The sequence below is a fragment of the Dendropsophus ebraccatus genome, chromosome 12 (assembly GCF_027789765.1).
Source record: "Dendropsophus ebraccatus isolate aDenEbr1 chromosome 12, aDenEbr1.pat, whole genome shotgun sequence".
Lineage (NCBI taxonomy): Eukaryota > Metazoa > Chordata > Amphibia > Anura > Hylidae > Dendropsophus > Dendropsophus ebraccatus.
The window spans coordinates 45207250-45228199 of record NC_091465.1 but is presented as its reverse complement, the minus strand read 5'-3'; the positions used below and the strand labels follow the sequence as shown (position 1 = coordinate 45228199).

The following is a 20950-nucleotide window of genomic DNA, read 5'->3' as shown; positions in this document are numbered from 1 at the left end:
GCAGAGGGGTCACAGGCATCCAGGTCAGTCTGACCTCCAGAGGCTGTTGGTTTACACCCTAGATGGCGGAGCTGGTTAAAGAGGATCTGTCACCCCCCCTGCCAGGGTGACAGGTTCCCAACCCCCCCTTACAGCACCCTATACTCACCTGATCCCACCGGGTCCCGCTTCCTAATTTGGCCGGGCCACGGAGTTTTCATCGGCCGAAGCCCGGAGCACGCGCTGACAGGAGAGTACGACGCTCATAGAAAATGAAGGAGCATTGGACTCCCCATTCATTCTCTATGAGCGTCGGACTCTCCTGTCAGCGCACGCACCGGGCTTCGGGCAACGAAAACTCTGTGACCCGGCCGAATCAGGAAGCGGGACCCGGCGGGATCAGGTGAGTATAGGGTGCTGTCACGGGCGGTCGAGAGCCTGTCACCCCAGCACCAGGGGATGACAGGTCTCCTTTAACAATTGAGTATCAGTAATAAACCACATTTGCCGGGTGGGGAGCACACGTTGAAGGGGGCCAGTCTTGCAAATAAAACATACAATTATTTGCATCACTTTGTAATTTGTGTTTGTTAGTAAATTATGTGTAAATGACGCATTACCCGTTATGGGTGTGAACCATATTGGGCCCATAAGCATATTGACTACCATAACATCTATTTGTTACTCTGTCAGTCAATAGTGGTCTTTTTTGGTAAAAAAGTGTTGGTTAATCCTACGGGAATATGCACAACTGTAATGTGGATCAGGCTTTTCATGTGCCCCAAAGCATTTAAAAAAGTTTAGTTTAGTTTTTGATAAATGTTTAATATTTGGTAAGTTCATTACAGTGTCAGTCTCTGTAGTTTTGAATCTCAGTTATTTACGCAACCCACTTGTGCAGTATGGCTTATGTGGTGCATGTTATCTATTTGGGCGGATGTATACAATTGATGTTGAAGTTTTACCTTTTTTTTTTTTTTTTTTTTTTTTTTGCCCCATATTAGTAACATTTCTTTCCACATACAGATATCGGCAAATAATCTCTGATCACACTGGGGTGCAAGTTTTAATGATTCCAACATGACCACATGTTGTATATTTTACATTTTAGAACATTTGGTCCCCTTATGGATCTATAATTTTTTTTGGTATTTGTAATCTTGTAAGTTTGTCATGAGCCAAAATTTCTGACCTAGCATTGCAGTTTATGTTTGCGAAGTGTTAAATAAAAGTGTTTGCAAATTCTAAACTGTTGTCCACTTTTTTTTTTACCGTAGATAGGGCAACATCTAAATCCAGAGGGCATCAATGTGAATGTCAATAGTAGTAAAAACGCATTATTGTGTTTTTTTGCCAGCTATCTTCATCCGCTTTGAAATCTAGCAGAAGCAAGGGCCTGAGTTATGGGTATGGCCACAGGGATGTTTTGGATTGACCTCCTGGATGATCACTTCTTTAATTACCACACTCAAGGCATACATCAGTGTGCTTGTGCAGTAACTTATATTTCTGGTTACTAGGGCCTAACAGGCAATACCTCTTGCAATTTTGATTATTCACATGTGTAGTAACAAACTAATGGTAAATTCAACTACCATGTTTGATGTTTCCCAATTGGTATCTTTCGTTACCTACAGTGATGCAAAAATAAACGGCAATATTTACCCAGAAAACATATTTAGAATCGGGTCAATTGCGCTTCAAGTCCTACTGGATATTAATATTAAATTGTAACATAGGGCTGGGCGGTATACCGCAAAAATACCGATACCGTCACTGGCGTCGGTTAACCGACCTCAACACGGCCAGGACGGTATCTGCGGTAATTTTCCTCCCCTCACCCGGCGGCCACATGCTCTGCTCCCCTCTGTTAATCTCCCTCGCGTCCCTGCTCCTACGCTGCCCGGCCAACTATTCTGCTGTCTGGGGGAGGGGGGGCATGTGTGACGCTCACATTTCTACCTGTTACAAGCACGCGGGGCGCCGAGCATTCTGGTGCAGGGAGAGAGAGGGGTGCCGGGTGGAGAGGTGGGGGCTGGACAGCTGGAACCTCCGATTAACCTCCCGATCCTAGCCAGGTCGCACATTTACTGGTGCAGGGCAAGGGATGAAAGATGCTGCTGCGGGGGCTGAAGATGTCACAGGCTGCATCCAGGCCGCAGTTCTCTCTCTGGTGTGTGCTCAGCGCCGCTGCTGCCGGGCTGCACGGTTTCCCTGCCCCCCCTCTCCCGCACATACTGTGGCTGCAGGCGGTCGGGTATAGGTCTGCACATCCTCGCTCCACGGGGCACCGCTCTCTCTCCTGCACAGGAATCCGTCAGTGCTGGAAGCAGCCATGTGTGACGCTCAGTCCGGGACGCTGCCGGCAGATATATGTGCTACAGGATTCCTGTGCGAGAGAGATCGGTGGGTGCCCGGGGGAGCATGGAGGTGCTGACCCCATACCTGACCCCTGCAGACACTGTATGTGTGGGACAGGGGGGGCAGGGCAGCATGTGACAGTGTGACCGGGGGTAGATATTAGATAGAAAGATATAGGTAACTAGATAGGAGATACAGAGATAAATAGATAGATAGGGAGATAGGAGATAGATAGATAGATAGATAGATAGATAGATAGATAGATAGATAGATAGATAGGAGATAGATAGATAGATAGATAGATAGATAGATAGATAGATAGGAGATAAATAGATAGGAGATAGATAGAAAGATAGATAGATAGATAGGAGATAGGGAGATAGATAGAGTCCTATCTATCTATCTATCTATCTATCTATCTATCTATCTATCTATCTATCTATCTATGTATCGCAAACAGTAAAGGCAGCACACAAATCCCAGAGCTTGGATCAAGTAAAAAATACTCTGCAGCACTCTGATGGTAATACAAACGTGGATTTATTCCATATAACAATGTGCAGCAAACTTCACAAGTAATATACGACGTTCCGGCATCTCCTATGCCATTTTCAAGTGCCACTTGAAAATGGTGTAGGAGACACCAAAACATTGTGTATTACTTGTGAAGTTTGCTGGACATTGTTATATGGAATAAATCCACGTTTGTATTACCATCAGAAAATGGGGTTTTCAAAAGGGGTGTGGCTTTTAAAAAGGGTGTGTCATAATTATCGTTTAATTTATCGTTACCGCGGCTGCATGTGCGATAAACCGCGATATTGATTTAGGCCAATATCGCCCAGCCCTATTGTAACAATAAAAGTTCCGCCACCATACTTGGCTACCAAATTTAAAAAAATATTTAGTTTTTGGATGTGTACTCTACATGTGTTTGAGTCTCTCTGTATTGCGCTCTCTCTTTCATCATATGTGTATATATATAACCATATGAATATGTGTATGTTACTTGTTAAATTTTTAGTTATCTGTATCTAGATAGATATATCTCTCCTGATAGATAGATAGATAGATAGATAGATAGATAGATAGATAGATAGATAGATAGATAGATCTTGCTAGATAGTGAGACCTACCTATATCTCTGAAGATAGATGCAGCTATATCTGTGTGGAACCATATATATACATAGACAGAAATAGAAAGAGAGAGATATCACCATCTGATTATATATTGGTATCTATATAGAGATATATGTTTAGATATATATAAATGGATATAGATATATTGATAGTAATATAACTAGATATGTGTCATTTTAGGCTAAGCTGTTTGATATAGCCATATATCATTGTGCGAATCTAGGTATGTTATTTACATCACCATTTGCATAAAATTTGTGGTGGGCAATGGCCACATAACAAATGTTAAAACGTAGTCAGACACAAAAGAAGGAATACACAATATGTTAGGCTTGTTTTTTTTTTAAATTACACATCATGACCCCTTTGAGGGCTGAGACCAATATTTGCCAAATGGAACTACACACACCCACACTTGGATGTAGATGGTAAGTATTAATTATTATTATTTTTTTTTGGGGGGGGGGGTTAATAATTAAACAGTATATACACATAACACACAAATCAAATAAAGTCCTAATATTCTGTGTGGTTCCCAATTACCACATCAACTTCAAAAATCAAAAACTGGTAGGCTGCTGGTAGTGTGTCCAGTAGGTTGTCCTGGATGTAGAGGTAAAATCTTCAAGCTGCAAGCGTTGACTGTTGAGACATGTTGTGTGCTTCCATGTCCATTCCCCCCTAGGCCCTGGGTGGCTACTCATCACCAACACAGGAGTGTTGCCAGGGCACGGCACCTTCAGGAGTTATGAAATAGTCAGCAAACAGATCTCGAACCTGCGCACCCTGATTGGATAAGAAACCCCCACGCCAGTTGATGCCTGCATCAACTGGGGCTTGCTGTGCCTCCACAACTACTTCAGAGATGTTAGATCGACAGCAAGCTTTGATAACCAGATCAACCGTGGGGGTATCCAATTGGATGACAGTGTTCAAGACCCGCCACTGGCTACACATAGTCCCGAAGGTGCACTCCACAACTCTACGTGCCCTAGACAGCCGGAAGTTAAAAATCCTCTTCCGGGGATCCAGTTCTCTCCGTGGGTATGGGCGCAGCAGGTTTGGCATTATTGGGAAAGCCTCATCCGATACCATCACGAAGGGTACTGGCTCTGTGGAGCCCGGAAGAGGTCGGGCGGCTGGAAGCGTGACGCCCTCTCGGAGAACTTGCAGTCCAATTTGAGATGCTTGCAGCACCCGAGAATCACCCGAACTGCCATAGGCACCAACATCAATGGCTACAAACATGCAGTTAGAATCAGCCACAGCCATCAGAATCACAGAAAAGTACTTTTCTATTTACTATTGTAAAATCTGGATCCTGAGTGCGGTGGCTGCTTCACCCTGACATGTTTGCCATCAACCGCACCTAAGCAGTTCGGATAGTTGGCTACAGTTTGAAAGCCTGCCGCAACCTGGAGCCAACGTTCTTCGGATGGGCGCGGCATCACCTTAGGCTGCAATTTCTGCCAGATTGCGCTGCATGTACACCTAACTATTCCAGAGATGGTAGATTTACCAACCCGGAATAGAAGGTGCAGGGATGCATAGCTTTCTCCTGTAGCTAAAAAACTACATATGCAAAAAAGAGAAGGGGGGGGGAGACAAAGAAGACAAAACCATTAAAATCAACCAAGTTATGAAAAGCTTAATGTACATATGTAATGTTAAAAAAAATTACCGCAAGGTGATGAGTAGTCTTTCCTCAGGGCAAATTGACCTCCGCATCCTGGTGTTCTCAAAGGTAAGTGGCAGTTTCACAATCTGCACTAATTCATCAAACTGCTCAATGGTCACACGGCAAAAGCTGGTAAACTTGCATGGATAGCTGTAAATTAGAAGACCACACAAGAGATGAACAGTGTGCTACCACACAAACTACTTTTGCAATAGTCTGTAATTCACCAAGGCTTCAACTGCATGCTTACCGTCGCAAATCCCCATATAGATTGTAGAAGAAGCCTTTGGTGTTATGCTCACGCAGATAGGGATGCACCCACAGACGCTTGTAACGACACTCCTAGAAAGAATAAAAGGCAAAGGAATATTTTGGAGCAGCACGGCACATCTCCCAAGCACATTGAAATCTATATTAGGTATATTTAATAATTATTTTCAAGCTAAAAACTAGTGCAATGCCGAAAGAAACCCATTACTGCTTACTCTTTGGTAAAAGTCATCACTTCTGCTTCTTCCACCATACCACAAATTAAGAAATTCAACACAGATCCCAAGAAGTGGCATAGCTACCATTAAGAAGGATAAGGCTTTTGCTATGGAGCCCTGGCCCTAGGGGTGGCCGGCCCCCCTCGAAAAACGTGGCCTGTCTCAATGGTGGCAGTACTTTTAAAGAGCCCCCCCCCCCCAAACACACATACACAGTTGGACAACCACCTAAAGGGAGAGGCATCAATCTCCAATCAAGGCCCTGGCCCTCCCCTGAGCACATTGTCCAACAGCCACTGGCAGAGATGATCCCTCGCCATAGTTGACAACAGCCCCGTTTTTTTCCTGGTAAGGCCTGGCCCCAATATTGGCAAATCCTGGCCCAGTGTGGGAAGCCCCGCCCCCTGATGCCTACCACAAATGGGATACTACCTAATCCCAGTGGGCCAGAGGACAGAATCAATGGGACACAGGAAGGAGGGTAAGTAAGTATAGTGGGGACACTGAGGTTCCCTAGCATCCTGTGCCATGTGGTCACTCAGTTTGGCTAGCATCATGTATAATGGGGTCACTCTTCTTCCCAGGCATCCTGTATAATGGGGTCACTCAACTTCCCTGGCATCAGGTACAATAGGGTCACTCAGCTTCCATGCCATCTGGTATAAAGGTGTAATTCTGCTGCCCTGGCATCTGGTATAATGGGGTCACATAGCTTTCCCAGCATCTTGTATAGTAGTGAGTCTAATTGAGGTCACCCAGCTTTCACACCATCCTGTTTAATAGTCAGTATAATGGAGGTCATCCACCTTTCTAAGGAACTTGTTTAGCAGTCGGTATCGTTAACGGCCTGCAGTGTCAAACCCCACTCTCCCTCCTCCGCCTCAAAGCGGTCCCCACACCTGCAGGGACTCAGCGCGGCACATATACTTAGAGCAACCTCCTACTCCTCACCAACCCCATCATAGGGTACAGCGTTTCAGAGCTGGCGAATGGGGGGGCAAAACAATATTGGCGGACAGATAAGCATGTTGGGGGCCCCATATAAATTTCTTAAATGGAGCCACTTGCTTCCAATTGACGCCACTGCTCCTAAGATGCAATTCTTATTGAGATGTCAGGAACTATGACTAAGTTTTAGAATTAGAAAAGGCCAAAACTAATAATAATAAGTGACGTCTCTCAATGGCCAAGCAGTGTAATATTTTTTACTATTGTGTAAAAACATCTTCTCGGACCTTAGTAATAAACATTTCCATCTTTCCACTCAACAGCAGATATGGTTGCAAGTCACATATTATAAGGAGAAAAAAAAACCCTGGTGAGGAGGGCATCACTGACATCTGAAAATACAACTTTTTACAACCACAACTGCATTTGATGAGGTAAACAAAAAGACAGATAAATTACATTAGAATGTACGTAATTGACCAAAAAAATGCCACCCAAGACGCCGAAAAACCAAACACCAGTGAACACCATTGAAATTAACCGGTTCAATTAAAATTTTTTTTTTTTTTACCTCATGCTGAATTTTTTGGTGACACAGCGTATTTTGTGTTTAATTATAGGCTTAATTCACCACAGTGGCCAAATTTTACCACACTGAAGTGATTCCTGTCACGGATTTAGTGAGGCTAATTTGATAAGGTTTTTTTTTTTTACATTTCAATTAGATGCCAGGCAACTTTATTCAACATTCTATCATTCAAAACGGACATTTCAGTTGCGATAAACTTGCTGCGGGAAAAACCGCAAAACGCACACATACGCGGATTTCTCGCAGGTTGAAATCTGCACTACCAGACCTGCGGATTTCTGTGGAAAAATAAGCTGCGGATGCGGTAGGTGTGAATGCACCCTTAAGGGTCCTATTACACGGATCGATTTTTAAAGGGAAACTGTCACCCCCCGTGCCGGGGTGACAGGCTCCCGACCCCCCGCTACAGCCCCCTATACTCACCTGATCCCACTTCTGGATCCGGTCGGGTCACGGAGATATCAGCCGCTGCAGCCCGGCGCACGCGCTGAGAGATGAGTCCAACGCTCATAGAGAATGACTGGAGAGTCCAGCGCTCCGTCATTCTCTATGAGCGTTGGACTCATCTCTCAGCGCGCGCGCCGGGCTGCAGCGGCTGATATCTCCGTGGCCCGACCGGATCCAGAAGCGGGACCTGGCGGGATCAGGTGAGTATAGGGGGCTGTAGCGGGGGGTCGGGAGCCTGTCACCCCGGCACGGGGGGTGACAGGTTCCCTTTAACAATTAATGATGAGATTGTTTATCATTAACCTGAAATCGTTCACCATATTACACAGAACGATGTCCCGCTAAGGACAAAGGACAGGTCCCAAGATTCCACATGTCTGGTTACTCTAGGTCTTAACCTAGATATAGCCTTGACAAAGTTCTTTACTTCTAGAATCCGGAACAGTCTGTAGTTCAGATGAACAGAAAGGGCCGCAATCTGGACCTTGATGGAGCCCGTCGTCAAACCTTTATCAAATCCCTCTTGGAGGAACTCTAATAGCTGAGGAGTAGATGGTTTTAATGCATTAATCTGTTTTGACAGACACCAGGTCTGGAAGATGTTCCATACACAGGTGTAGGATTTGTTTGTTGACGCGCTACGAGCATGTGAAAGTGTACGGAGCACATTCTCGGAAAAACCTTCCGAATCTAATAGGGTCCCCTCAGTCTCCAAGCCGTGACACTAACACTGGCTAGGTCCTGGCATAGGTGATGTCCCTGAGATATCAGATATCTGGTTCTAATGGGAGTTCCCAGAACTCCCCCTTGCTCATATTCATGAGCAGAGTGAACCACAACCTCTTCGTCCAGAATGGAGTGATGATGATCACTGATGTCTGATCCATTCTGATCTTCGTGAGAACCCTCGGAATCATGGAGATGGGGGGAAATATGTATACCAACTTGAACGTCCATTGGATTGACATTGCATCCACCACCGATGGGTTGTCCGCCGAATACAGAGAACAGAAGTTCCTCAGTTTGACATTGTTCACATTCCTGATCTCGCACGGTAAACAGCGTAAGCGCAAAAAAATTCCAAAGTGCAAAATTGCCCATTTTTGGTCGCATAAAATCCAGAAAAAATGTAATAAAAAGCGTTCAAAAAGTCGTATATGCGCAATCAAGGTACCGATAGAAAGAACACATCATGGCGCAAAAAGTGACACCTCATACACCCCCATAGACCAAAGGATAAAAGCGCTATAAGCATGGGAATAGAGCGATTTTAAGGAACGTATATTTGTTAACAATGGTTTAAATTTTTTACAAGCCATCAGATAATATAAAAGTTATACATGTTATATATCACTGTAATCGTAACGACTTGAGGAACATGCATATCAAGTCAGTTTTACCATAGGGCGAACAGCGTAAATGCAAAACTCCCCGAAATGAAAACAAATTCCGCGATTGGCTGAGCACAGTTATGCTCAGCCAATCGCGGCTGAGCTTCGGATGACGCTGCAGAGGGCGGCTGGCACTCGGGAAGATCCGCCGGCCGCCCGAAGAAGACGTCACTGCTGAGGATCGGAGACCGTGGTCGGCACGTGACAGGTATGTATAGCGCACCACACTTCCGGGTACACGGGTGGGGGTGGTGGGACACGGGGAAGGGGGCCATTTACAGACATAACATACATTACAAAGTTGTATAACTTTGTAATGTGTGTTATTCTGTGAATAATTTTTTAGCGCTGGACAACCCCTTTAATCCTTTTCTCCGGGAAAAATAAAGGGAAGAAGGCTTCCAAATCACCTATTTCTAGATGGATTTGTGATGCTATTGGATTAGGCTATTCTGCTGCAGATAGATCTCCGCCGGACTTTACCAAGGCACACTCTACTTGTTAGGACTCAGGTCGTGAGTTCGGCTCAGCGTCTATAGCAACCAGAATGCCTATGTTTTTGCTGTAATCTGCTCTGCTGCACTCCACCTGCTGATCAGCATTAGCTGGTTGGCAAACAAAAACTGGAGATGCACTGCTCTAAATGTCATAACATATGTAAATACCAATAAGAGAACGGGTGCACAAAGCCCGCATACCAAACAAGATACTGAAAGCGAACAAAAAGAAGTATGCAGTAAGGGCAATGGCACACCAAAAATAAAAATGAATATGAATATCTTTATTTAGCAAACCATGAAGGAAAAACACTTGAAAAAAGTTAAAAACACTTAAAGAGGACCTGTCACCCCCCGTGTCGGGGTGACAGGCTCCCGACCCCCTGTTAGATCCCCCTATACTTAGGTGATCCCGCCGGGTCCCGCTTCCTGAGGCGGTCGGGTCATGGAGATTTCAGCGCCCGAAGCCCGGTGCGCGCGCTGAGAGATGAGTCCGATCAGGGCCATCTTAACAAAACTATGGGCCCCTGGGCACAGCTGTGAACTGGGCCCCCCGACCCAAGATCAAGTCCCAACATCCCCCTCCCCCTAACCTTGTGCTGTGCAGCCCCATGTGGGTGTATATTGTACTGTATGGTTCTGTATGGGTGTATATTGTACTGTAGTTCTGTATGGATGTATATTGTTCTGTATGGGTGTATATTGTTCTGTATGGCTCTGTATGGGTGTATATTGTTCTGTATGGTTCTGTATGGGTGTATATGGTACTGTATGGTTCTGTATGGGTGTATATGGTACTGTATGGTTCTGTATGGGTCTATATTGTACTGTATGGGTGTATATTGTACGGTATGGTTCTATATGGGTGTATATTGTACTGTATGGTTCTATATGGGTGTATATTGTACTGTATGGGTGTATATTCTACTGTATGGTTCTGTATGGGTGTATATTGCACTGTATGGTTCTGTATGGGTGTATATTCTACTGTATGGTTCTGTATGGGTGTATATTGTACTGTATGGGTGTATATTGTACTGTATGGGTGTATATTGTTCTGTATGGTTCTGTATGGGTGTATATTGTACTGTATGGGTGTATATTGTACTGTATGGTTCTGTATGGGTGTATATTGTACTGTATGGTTCTATATGGGTGTATATTGTACTGTATGGGTGTATATTCTACTGTATGGTTCTGTATGGGTGTATATTGTACTGTATGGTTCTGTATGGGTCTATATTGTACTGTACGGCTCTGTATGGGTGCATATTGTACTGTATGGGTGTATATTGTACTGTATGGTTCTGTATGGGTGTATATTGTACTGTATGGCTCTCTATGGGTGTATATTGTACTCTATGGTTCTGTATGGGTATATATTGTACTGTATGGTTCTGTATGGGTGTAAATTGTACTGTATGGGTGTATATTGTTCTGTATGGCTCTGTATGGGTGTCTATTGTACTGTATGGTTCTGTATGGGTGTATATTGTACTGCATGGGTGTATATTGTACTGTATGGTTCTGTATGGGTGTCTATTGTACTGTATGGTTCTGTATGGGTGTATATTGTACTGTACGGCTCTGTATGGGTGTATATTGTACTGTATGGTTCTGTATGGGTGTATATGGTACTGTACGGCTCTGTATGGGTGTATATTGTACTGTATGGTTCTGTATGGGTGTATATTGTACTGTATGGTTCTGTATGGGTATATATTGTACTGTATGGTTCTGTATGGGTGTAAATTGTACTGTATGGGTGTATATTGTTCTGTATGGCTCTGTATGGGTGTCTATTGTACTGTATGGTTCTGTATGGGTGTATATTGTACTGCATGGGTGTATATTGTACTGTATGGTTCTGTATGGGTGTATATTGTACTGTATGGTTCTGTATGGGTGTATATTGTACTGTATGGCTTTGTATGGGTGTATATTGTACTGTATGGTTCTGTATGGGTGTATATTGTACTGTATGGTTCTGTATGGGTGTATATTGTACTGTATGGCTCTGTATGGGTGTATATTGTACTGTATGGTTCTGTATGAGTGTATATTGTACTGTATGGTTCTGTATGGGTGTATATTGTACTGTATGGTTCTGTATGGGTGTATATTGTACTGTATGGCTCTGTATGGGTGTATATTGTACTGTATGGTCCTGGGCCAGGAGGAACATGGGACCAGTCCACAGGGGGCGGGGCTTAACGGAGGGGGGAGCTGCAGCCGCCCACATCACAGGCCGGCCCTGCAGCTTATTTATGTGAGGAGAGGAGAGCGCTGGGGCAGTGCGCAGCGTCAGTGCGGCCCTGTAATGTACTGGGGAGAGGGGGGCACAGCGTGGCTCATCAGCTTCCTTTCCTTTCTGCAGGGTAGGCGACTGCCACTGGGGCCCCCCATGAGTCATAGGCCCCCGGGCAGCCGCCTACCCTGCCCAATGGGAAAGACGGCCCTGAGTCCGACGCCCATAGAGAATGACGGAGCATCGGACTCCCCATTCATTCTCTATGGGCATCTGTCTCTGCTGTCAGCGCGCGCGCCGGGCTTTGGGCGCTGAAATCTCCGTGACCCGACCGGCTCATGAAGGGGGACCCGGCGGGATCACATAAGTATAGGGGGATGTAACAGGGGGTCAGGAGCCTTTCACCCCGGCACGGGGGTGACAGGTGTCCTTTAACCCCTTAGCGACCCATGACGTATCTGATACGTCATGGTGCCGCTCGGGGTGTTCAGAGCGGGGTCCCGCCGGGACCGCGCTCTGAACGGCGCTGATCCCGGCTGACACGTGCAGCCGGGCAGTGCCTCTATTAGCCGGCGCGGGTCCAGTTGCCGCGCCGGCTAATTAAGCCTCTAAGTGCAGCTGTCAAACCTGACAGCTGCACTTAGAGGCACTGCGCCGCACGTCCCTGGTGTCTAGTGGGACGGATCTCCCCCCCGCGATGCGATCGCGGGGGGGAGATCCGTTCTTCTGCCCGTGCCGGACCTCAGCGTCTGAATGACGCTGATCCCGGCTCGGCAATAGATTGCTGTGGCCTGCAGCAGGCCATAGTAATCTGTGACCGATCTAATCGATCTTTGCTGTGTATATACACAGCATTGATCTCTATGAGAGATCAGTGCTGTCTATATACAAGTCCCCCAGGGGGGCTTCTAGTTACAGTAAAAAAAAAAGTAAAAAAGTGTTTTTATTAATAAAAAATCCCCTCCCCTAATAAAAGTCCAAATCACCCCCCTTTTCCCATTTTATAAATATAAATTAATAAATAAATAAATAAATAAACATATTTAGTATCGCCGCGCGCGTAATCGCCCGAACTATTAGTTAATCACATTCCTGATCTTGCACGGTAAACGGCGTCAGCGCAAAAAAATTCCAAAGTGCAAAATTGCGCATTTTTGGTCGCATCAAATCCAGAAAAAATGTAATAAAAACGATCAAAAAGTCGTATATGCGCAATCAAGGTACCGATAGAAAGAACACATCATGGCGCAAAAACTGACACCTGACACAGCCCCATAGACCAAAGGATAAAAGCGCTATAAACCTGGGAATGGAGCGATTTTAAGGAACGTATATTGGTTAACAACGGTTTGAATTTTTCACAGGCCATCCGATACAATATAAGTTATACATGTTATATATCATAGTAATCGTAACGACTTGAGGAACATGCATAACAAGTCAGTTTTACCATAGGACGGACGGCGTAAATGCAAAACTCCCCGAAATCAAAACAAATTTGTTTTTTTTTCAATTTGACAGCGCAAATGATTTTTTTCCGGTTTCGCAGCATATGTTATGGAAAAATAATGCCTGTCATTGCAAAGTACAATTGGTTTCGCAAAAAATAAGCGCTCATATACATCTCTAGGTGAAAAAATGCAAGCGCTATGGACTTTTAAACTTAAAATGGAATAAGCAAAAGCGCAAAAACGAAAATAGGCTTTGAACTTAAGGGGTTAAAAAACAGAACAGGAGACCATGATTGTAATCATGTGCTCAGGGCCAATAGTGGAGAACCATATACTCCAGGTAAATGTCTCAAACCCATCCATTGACATAATGCTAGTCCCTTGTCACCAAAAGAATCCTGGTCTCAAGTAAGTAAAATTGTATATAGACAAAGTGCAAATGCATGAGAAATAGATGAAACATAGAACGGTAATACAAAAATATAAATGAGTCCCTATAATGAGTATACTATAATTCCTGATATAAATAAACGCCAAATCCTTTAGCAATAAAATGTACACATGAAGGAAGTTTAGCAGAGATGGAAAATATCTATAACCAGCAAAAAAAAAAAAAGGGGGAAAAAGAGACAAACATGCAGCACCTAAATGAAATGAGACACAAGAGACCTAGGGAAGACAAGTGGTAAAGGACAGGGGGGGAAGAGGCAAGTAACCAGTAACTATGGGCCTATTTACACTTCCGTAGGAGGGGATTAAAACCTTTACTAATTATGTTCATTAAAATATTCCTTCGTCACAGGGGCGAATATACCCCATAATAATTTTAGCTTATAAAAGTTGCATATCGTTGTAATCGTACTGATGTAAGGAACATAGAGAACATGTCAGTTTTACCATAGGGCAAACGGTGTAAACATGAAACATTTTCTTTTTTTACAATTTGAGGCTCGGTTCACACGTTGTAACAGTGCGGCTGTATTTGCGGCTGTAATTGTGCGGCGGTATTTTTGGTGGTTCGTGTGTATGCTTGGAAGTATAGGATATGCGGCTGCACAGTGCACACTATGTCTGAATCTACGGCCCTTTCGTAAACGGACACGTAAAAAATTAACAAGACCATTGTTTGCGGCTGGACATGCGGCCGAGGATTGACAGGCGGTCCGTACGGAGTACTTCAAAAATAGCCGGCAATGATGCCGAATGCCGATGCCTCTAATAGTTAATATATTAAATTAATCAAACACATTTTCTTTGTAATCAAGACACTTTCATTTATAATTTATTTCTAACGAATCCATCATTTTGCAATTAAATATACTGTTAAAAAAAATAGATATATAAATAAATGTATATTTATCTATATATTTATTTTTTGACAGTATATTGAATTGCACAATGATGGATTCGTTAGAAATAAATTATTGACCAACGAAACTGAATTTATTTCCACGAAAATGTGTTTTATTCATTAAATATTAATTAGTACAGGAAGCTCTATAAGCCGTTAATTCATATGCCGGCAATAGAGCTTTCTGTACTAATCATCACTTTACTTTAATGAAAACATCAAATGTTTCTTCTAATTATGTTATCACAATAGCATTATTAGAAGAAACATTTAGAATTATATGTGCGCTCAGCTGATTGGCTGTTCGGCTGAGCGCACATATAATGAGCCGGTCCGCAGCACACTGACTTCATTGTGCTGCGGACCAGCGAAGAGGACACATCGGGGTGAGTATAGAGCTCTCCACACCCCCTCCCCAGCACTGCACCCCTCCCAGCAAGGAAGGGGGGTCACTTAACCCCTTCCTTGCTGGGATGGGTGCAGTCTGACATCAGTCTGGCCCCCAAGGGGTTAAGGGGGATGCAATACATCCTCCCTTAACCCCTTGGGGGTCAGACTGTAAGCAGCGATCTGTAAAGATGCTGCATACTGTAAGGAGCACAACACCGCTCACAATGATGGATGTTGTGCTCCTGTTTGTGTGTATTTTGTGTGTTTCTCCCTTTTTGTTTTTCAGATATCGGTATCCTGGGGATTACGTCGGATTCCGTGGACTACGTCGATGACCGGCGGTTGTTCTTTGAATTTTTTTAATAAAATGGTCAATGAGGGGTGTGGGGGTGTTTTTATTTGAATAAAAAATATTTTTAACTTGTGTCTTGTCTTTATTTCTTTACTTTATAGACTTAGTAGTGGAAGCCGTCTAATAGACGGAATCCATTACTAAGTTGGGGCCTAGTGTTAGCCGGTATAAAATGGCTAACACTAACCCCCTATTATTACCCCAGTACCCAATGCCACCAGGGGTACTGGGAAGAGCCGGGTGCCAGTGGTCCCGGAGCGTCAATATTGGCGCTCCTGGACCGGGCGGCAGCAGGCTGGTAAGATTTAGGCTGGGGAGGGCCTAAACCAATGGCTCTTCCCACCCTGGTGTTACCAGGCTGCTGTCGTTTGGTTTTTAACCCGGCTGGTTATAAAAATAGGGGGGACCCTATGTTTTTTTTAAATTATTTATTTATTTAAAAAAAAAACCGCATAGGGTCCCCCCTATTTTTATAACCAGCCGGGTTAAAAACCAAACGACAGCAGCCTGGTAACACCAGGGTGGGAAGAGCCATTGTTTTAGGCCCTCCCCAGCCTAAATCTTACCAGCCTGCTGCCGCCCGGTCCAGGAGCGCGAATATTGACGCTCCGGGACCACTGGCACCCGGCTCTTCCCAGTACCCCTGGTGGCATTGGGTACTGGGGTAATAATAGGGGGTTAGTGTTAGCCATTTTATACCGGCTAACACTAGGCCCCAACTTAGTAATGGATTCCGTCTATTAGACGGCTTCCACTACTAAGTCTATAAAGTAAAGAAATAAAGACAAGACACAAGTTAAAAATATTTTTTATTCAAATAAAAACACCCCCACACCCCTCATTGACCATTTTATTAAAAAAATTCAAAGAACAACCGCCGGTCATCGACGTAGTCCATGGAATCCGACGTAATCCCCAGGATACCGATATCTGAAAAACAAAAAGGGAGAAACACACAAAAAACACACAAACAGGAGCACAACACCCATCATTGTGAGCGGTGTTGTGCTCCTTACAGTATGCAGCATCTTTACAGATCGCTGCTTACAGTCTGACCCCCAAGGGGTTAAGGGAGGATGTATTGCATCCCCCTTAACCCCCTGGGGGCCAGACTGATGTCAGACTGCACCCATCCCAGCAAGGAAGGGGTTAAGTGACCCCCCTTCCTTGCTGGGAGGGGTGCAGTGCTGGGGAGGGGGTGGGGAGAGCTCTATACTCACCCCGATGTGTCCTCTTCGCTGGTCCGCAGCACAATGAAGTCAGTGTGCTGCGGACCGGCTCATTATATGTGCGCTCAGCCGAACAGCCAATCAGCTGAGCGCACATATAATTCTAAATGTTTCTTCTAATAATGCTATTGTGATAACATAATTAGAAGAAACATTTGATGTTTTAATTAAAGTAAAGTGATGATTAGTACAGAATGCTCTATTGCCGGCATATGAATTAACGGCTTATAGAGCTTCCTGTACTAATTAATATTTAATGAATAAAACACATTTTCGTTGAAATAAAATCAGTTTCTTTGTTCAATAATTTAATTCTAAGGAATCCATCATTGTGCAATTAAATATACTGTCAAAAAATAAATATATATATAAATATACATTTATTTATATATATATTTATTTTAACAGTATATTTAATTGCAAAATGATGGAATCGTTTACATTTAATTATTGAACAATAAAAGGGACTTTATTAGACAGAAAATGTGTTTTATTAATTCAATATATTAACCATGAGACACATCGGCTATAGTGCAGAGGATCGCAAACCCCGGTAATAGCGATTCATGTAAACTGTTTCCCTGCTTTCCCAGATGCATCCAGAGGTGTTTCCATCACTTTCTTAACATTTTATTTGTTATTTTTAGTTGAACCAGATTTCCAAGTAAATGACCGTATGTTTTGAGCCGCATGTCTATTTTTTCCCACGGCCGGAGTTTCACCCGCACATTTACAGCCGCATAAAAAATACAGCCGCACAGTTACAGCGTGTGAACCCAGCTTGACAGTACAAATTTTTTCTGGTTTTGCAGCATATTTTTTGGGAAAATAAAGTCTGTCATTGCAAAGTACAATTGGTGTCGCAAAAAATAATGGGTCGCTCATATGGGTCTCTAGGTGAGAAAATCCAAGTGCTATGGCCTTTTAAACATAAAGAGGAAAAAGCAAAAGCGCAAAAATGAAAATTAGCTTTGACCTTAGGGGGTTAAGATGTACCCTTTAGCTCACAATTCATAATTCCTACGAAAACAGGGGTATTTGCACCATAAGGCTATGTTCACACTACGTAAGTTTCCGGCCGTAGCGCGCTCCGTGAATAAGCGTCCGGAGATTTACGTAGTTTGCGTACAATGGAAAGTATACGATCTACGGCCGCACAGTTCACACTACGTACGAACTTACGCCCGGATCATATGCGGCGCCGTAAAAAATGAACCAGACCATTGTTTCGGGACGGAAATGCTGTAACTTACGGCCGTAGCGTAACATGCGGTTCCGTACGTAGTGGTGATTTCTTCACTTTTACACCTTTTTGTGCCGATCCAAAAGGTTCTGTGGGGTGTCCGGGCCTAGGCGAAGGTATCCCAGTAAAAGACCACTGTCAGATCACTACGTAAGCCGCTCGGGAAGCGTACGTAGCTTACGGGCGTAAGTTCGCGGACCGTACGTAGCCGGACGCAACTTGCGTAAATTCCGGCCGGAGTTTTACACGTATACGTAGTGTGAACATAGCCTAAGACAATATTCACTTGCTTTACAAACAACGACCATTCCGCCGTGAACGGCCATTGTTTAATGCTACGTATGGCTGGAATTAATGATAATGATCTTTAATTCCAGCTGCAGGTAACGATAAACAATTGCCGTTCACGACGGAATAGTCCTTGTTTGTACATCGTGTGAACATAGCTTAAAATTTATAATGCGCTTTATTCTGAGTATTTTGATCCCACATCCACAGGGCAATTGCCCAGGGCCCCCATCCCCCGGGGCCCCCTACCGCAGTAACATTATGTGTTAGGGGGCAGGAGTGCACTGGCAGCGTCCTGCAGCGTCTGGGAGTGGTCCCTGGCTACAGCTAATGGCTGCTAACAGGGGTCACACAGAGGCCGCAGGACACTGGGCTCCCGATGTGGGCTCCCTCCCCCTCCCTCCTGTGCCATGTGACCTCCGTCCTCTTGGTGAGACTGGTGTGATGTTACAGCAGTCGGGACGATGGAGGAGATCATAGTTGCCAACAGTCCCGATTTGGCCGGGACTGTCCCGGATTTGACAGGGTAGACCCGGCAAATTAAAGAGGATGTTCAACTCTTTGCAAAATAAAAAAATTGCAGGCGTAGTAGTTCTAGCTTACCCAAGTCCCCCTAGCAATTTCTGCTGTGATCTGCTACATTTTGGGGCCACTGTGAATGTTTTTCCTTTCACCCATCTTTTCTTTACTTCCTGGTTTGGATCATTCGAGCGCAGGACCTGCTAAACTACACAGACGAGCATTCTCTGTGTGCCTGAGCCGCCCCCTTCCACCAGCCTACTTCTTGCAATTCCTCCCACATTCCCTCCCCCAGTGACCACTAGCCTATCTAAAGCATACCTCCCAACTGTCCTGAATCCGGCGAGACAGTCCCGATTTTGGGGTCATGTCCCGACATCCCGGGACAGCCCCCATGTGTCTCTCTAGCCCCCCCCCCCCCACAAGCTTAGCACCCGCTTCCCAGTTACACTGGCTGAGCAGGAGACATCGGCATCCTGCTCTGCCAAAACTCTTGTGGCCGAAGGCGTCATTCTGCCTCCCGCCACAAGAGGCGGCTCTCTCCCCCCTTAGCCCCGGCATATGGAGTGACGTCACTCACACAGAGCAGTGAAAATAGACGCTGGAAGACAGAGGAGCCCAGCTACAGAGGTGAGTTGTTTTTTTGTGGTTTTTTTTTCCCTGTACAAGGGGCATTGTCCACATGGGAGAGAGGAGCAATGCCTACCAGTGGGCAATGGCTACCTGAGGGGGGGATTACTACCAGGGGGCAATGGCTACCTGAGGGAGGGGCTTACTACCAGGAGCAATGGCTACCTGAGGGGCGGGTTACTACAAGGGGGCAATGCCTACCTGAGGGGGGGCATTACTACAAGCGGGCAATGGCTACCTAGGGGGGGCTTCCTACAAGGTGGCAATGGTTACCTGAGGGTGGGGGGACTTACTACAGGGGGGCAATGGTTACCTGAGGAGGGGGGGGGTTACTACCAGGGGGCAATGGCAGCTGCATACTGCTCCACAGCTACAACCCCCAACATGTCCTTACAGCTGCATACTGCTCCACAACTACAACCCCCAGCATGTCCTGACAGCTGCATACTGATCCACAACTACAACCCCCAGCATGTCCTGACAGCTGCATACTGCTCCACAACTACAACCTTCAGCAAGTGCTGAAAGCTGTATACTGCTCAACTACATCCCCAGCATGTCCTGACAGCTGCATACTGCTCCACAACTACATCCCCCAGCATGTCCTGACAGCTGCATACTGCTCCACAACTACAACCCCCAGCATGTCCTGACAGCTGCATACTGCTCCACAACTAGAATCCCCAGCATGTCCTGGCAGCTGCATACTGCTCCACAGCTACAACCCCCAGCATGTCCTGACAGCTGCATACTGCTCAACTACAACCCCCAGCATGTCCTGACAGCTGCATACTGCTCAACTACAACCCCCAGCATGTCCTGACAGCTGCATACTGCTCCACAACTACAACCTCCAGCATGTCCTGGCATCTGCATACCGCTACACAGCTACCGCTGACAGCTGCATACTGCTAAACTACAACTCCCAGCATGTCCTGACAGCTAAATACTGCTCAACTAGAACCCCCAGCATGTCCTGACAGCTGCATACTGCTCAAGTACAACCTCCAGCATGTCCTGACAGCTGCATACTGCTCAACTACAGCCCCCAGCATGGCTTATCTACTCCATGGCTTATCTACTATAAGAGGGCATAGAGGTGGCTTATCCACTATATGAGGGCACAGAGGGGTCTTACAACTATCTGAGGGCACAGAGGTGGTGTATCTACTATATGAGTGCACAGAGGTGGCTTATCTACTATATGAGGGCACAGAGGGGCTAAATACTACAGGGTGGCATAGAGTGAGCACTGTTACAGTGCAGAGCAATATAGATGGGGACTTTGTATAGATGGTGAGGATGGTGCAAAAGCAAAAAGCCTAAAACATTTGTCTGGCTGATTCTTCAGGAACGAGGCATTGCCAGGAGTGGTTTTCGTGATTGGCTGTACGAGATGAAGAAGAAAAGAAAAAGTGAGCAATTCTGATCAGAGAAGATGCCCCCCGCCGTGAGTCACTAAATGTAGCTGTACTGTAATCATGTATATGGTGTAAAGAGCCTGTGCACCATTTGTATCTACCTACATATGGGTCAGTGTGGTGGAGATACTGGTCTTTGTATAGTGGATGTTATGTAGTAATGGTATAGGGGTATAAGTCACTATGTGGTGATAATATTTGTTTTTCATATAATGGTATAGGTGACGTGAATATGGGGGCGTGGTTATGGGTAGGGCGTGTCTATAGGGGACGTGGTGCATTGCTGTGACTCTCCCTCACTGCATAAA

General features: G+C 45.1%; 1 pseudogene; it reads right to left on the bottom strand.

Annotated features, from left to right (window-relative positions):
• Positions 1 to 4178: 4178 nt before the first annotated feature.
• LOC138768705 (uncharacterized) lies at positions 4179 to 8733 on the bottom strand (annotated as a pseudogene).
• Between the last annotated feature and the right edge of the window lie 12217 nt (positions 8734 to 20950).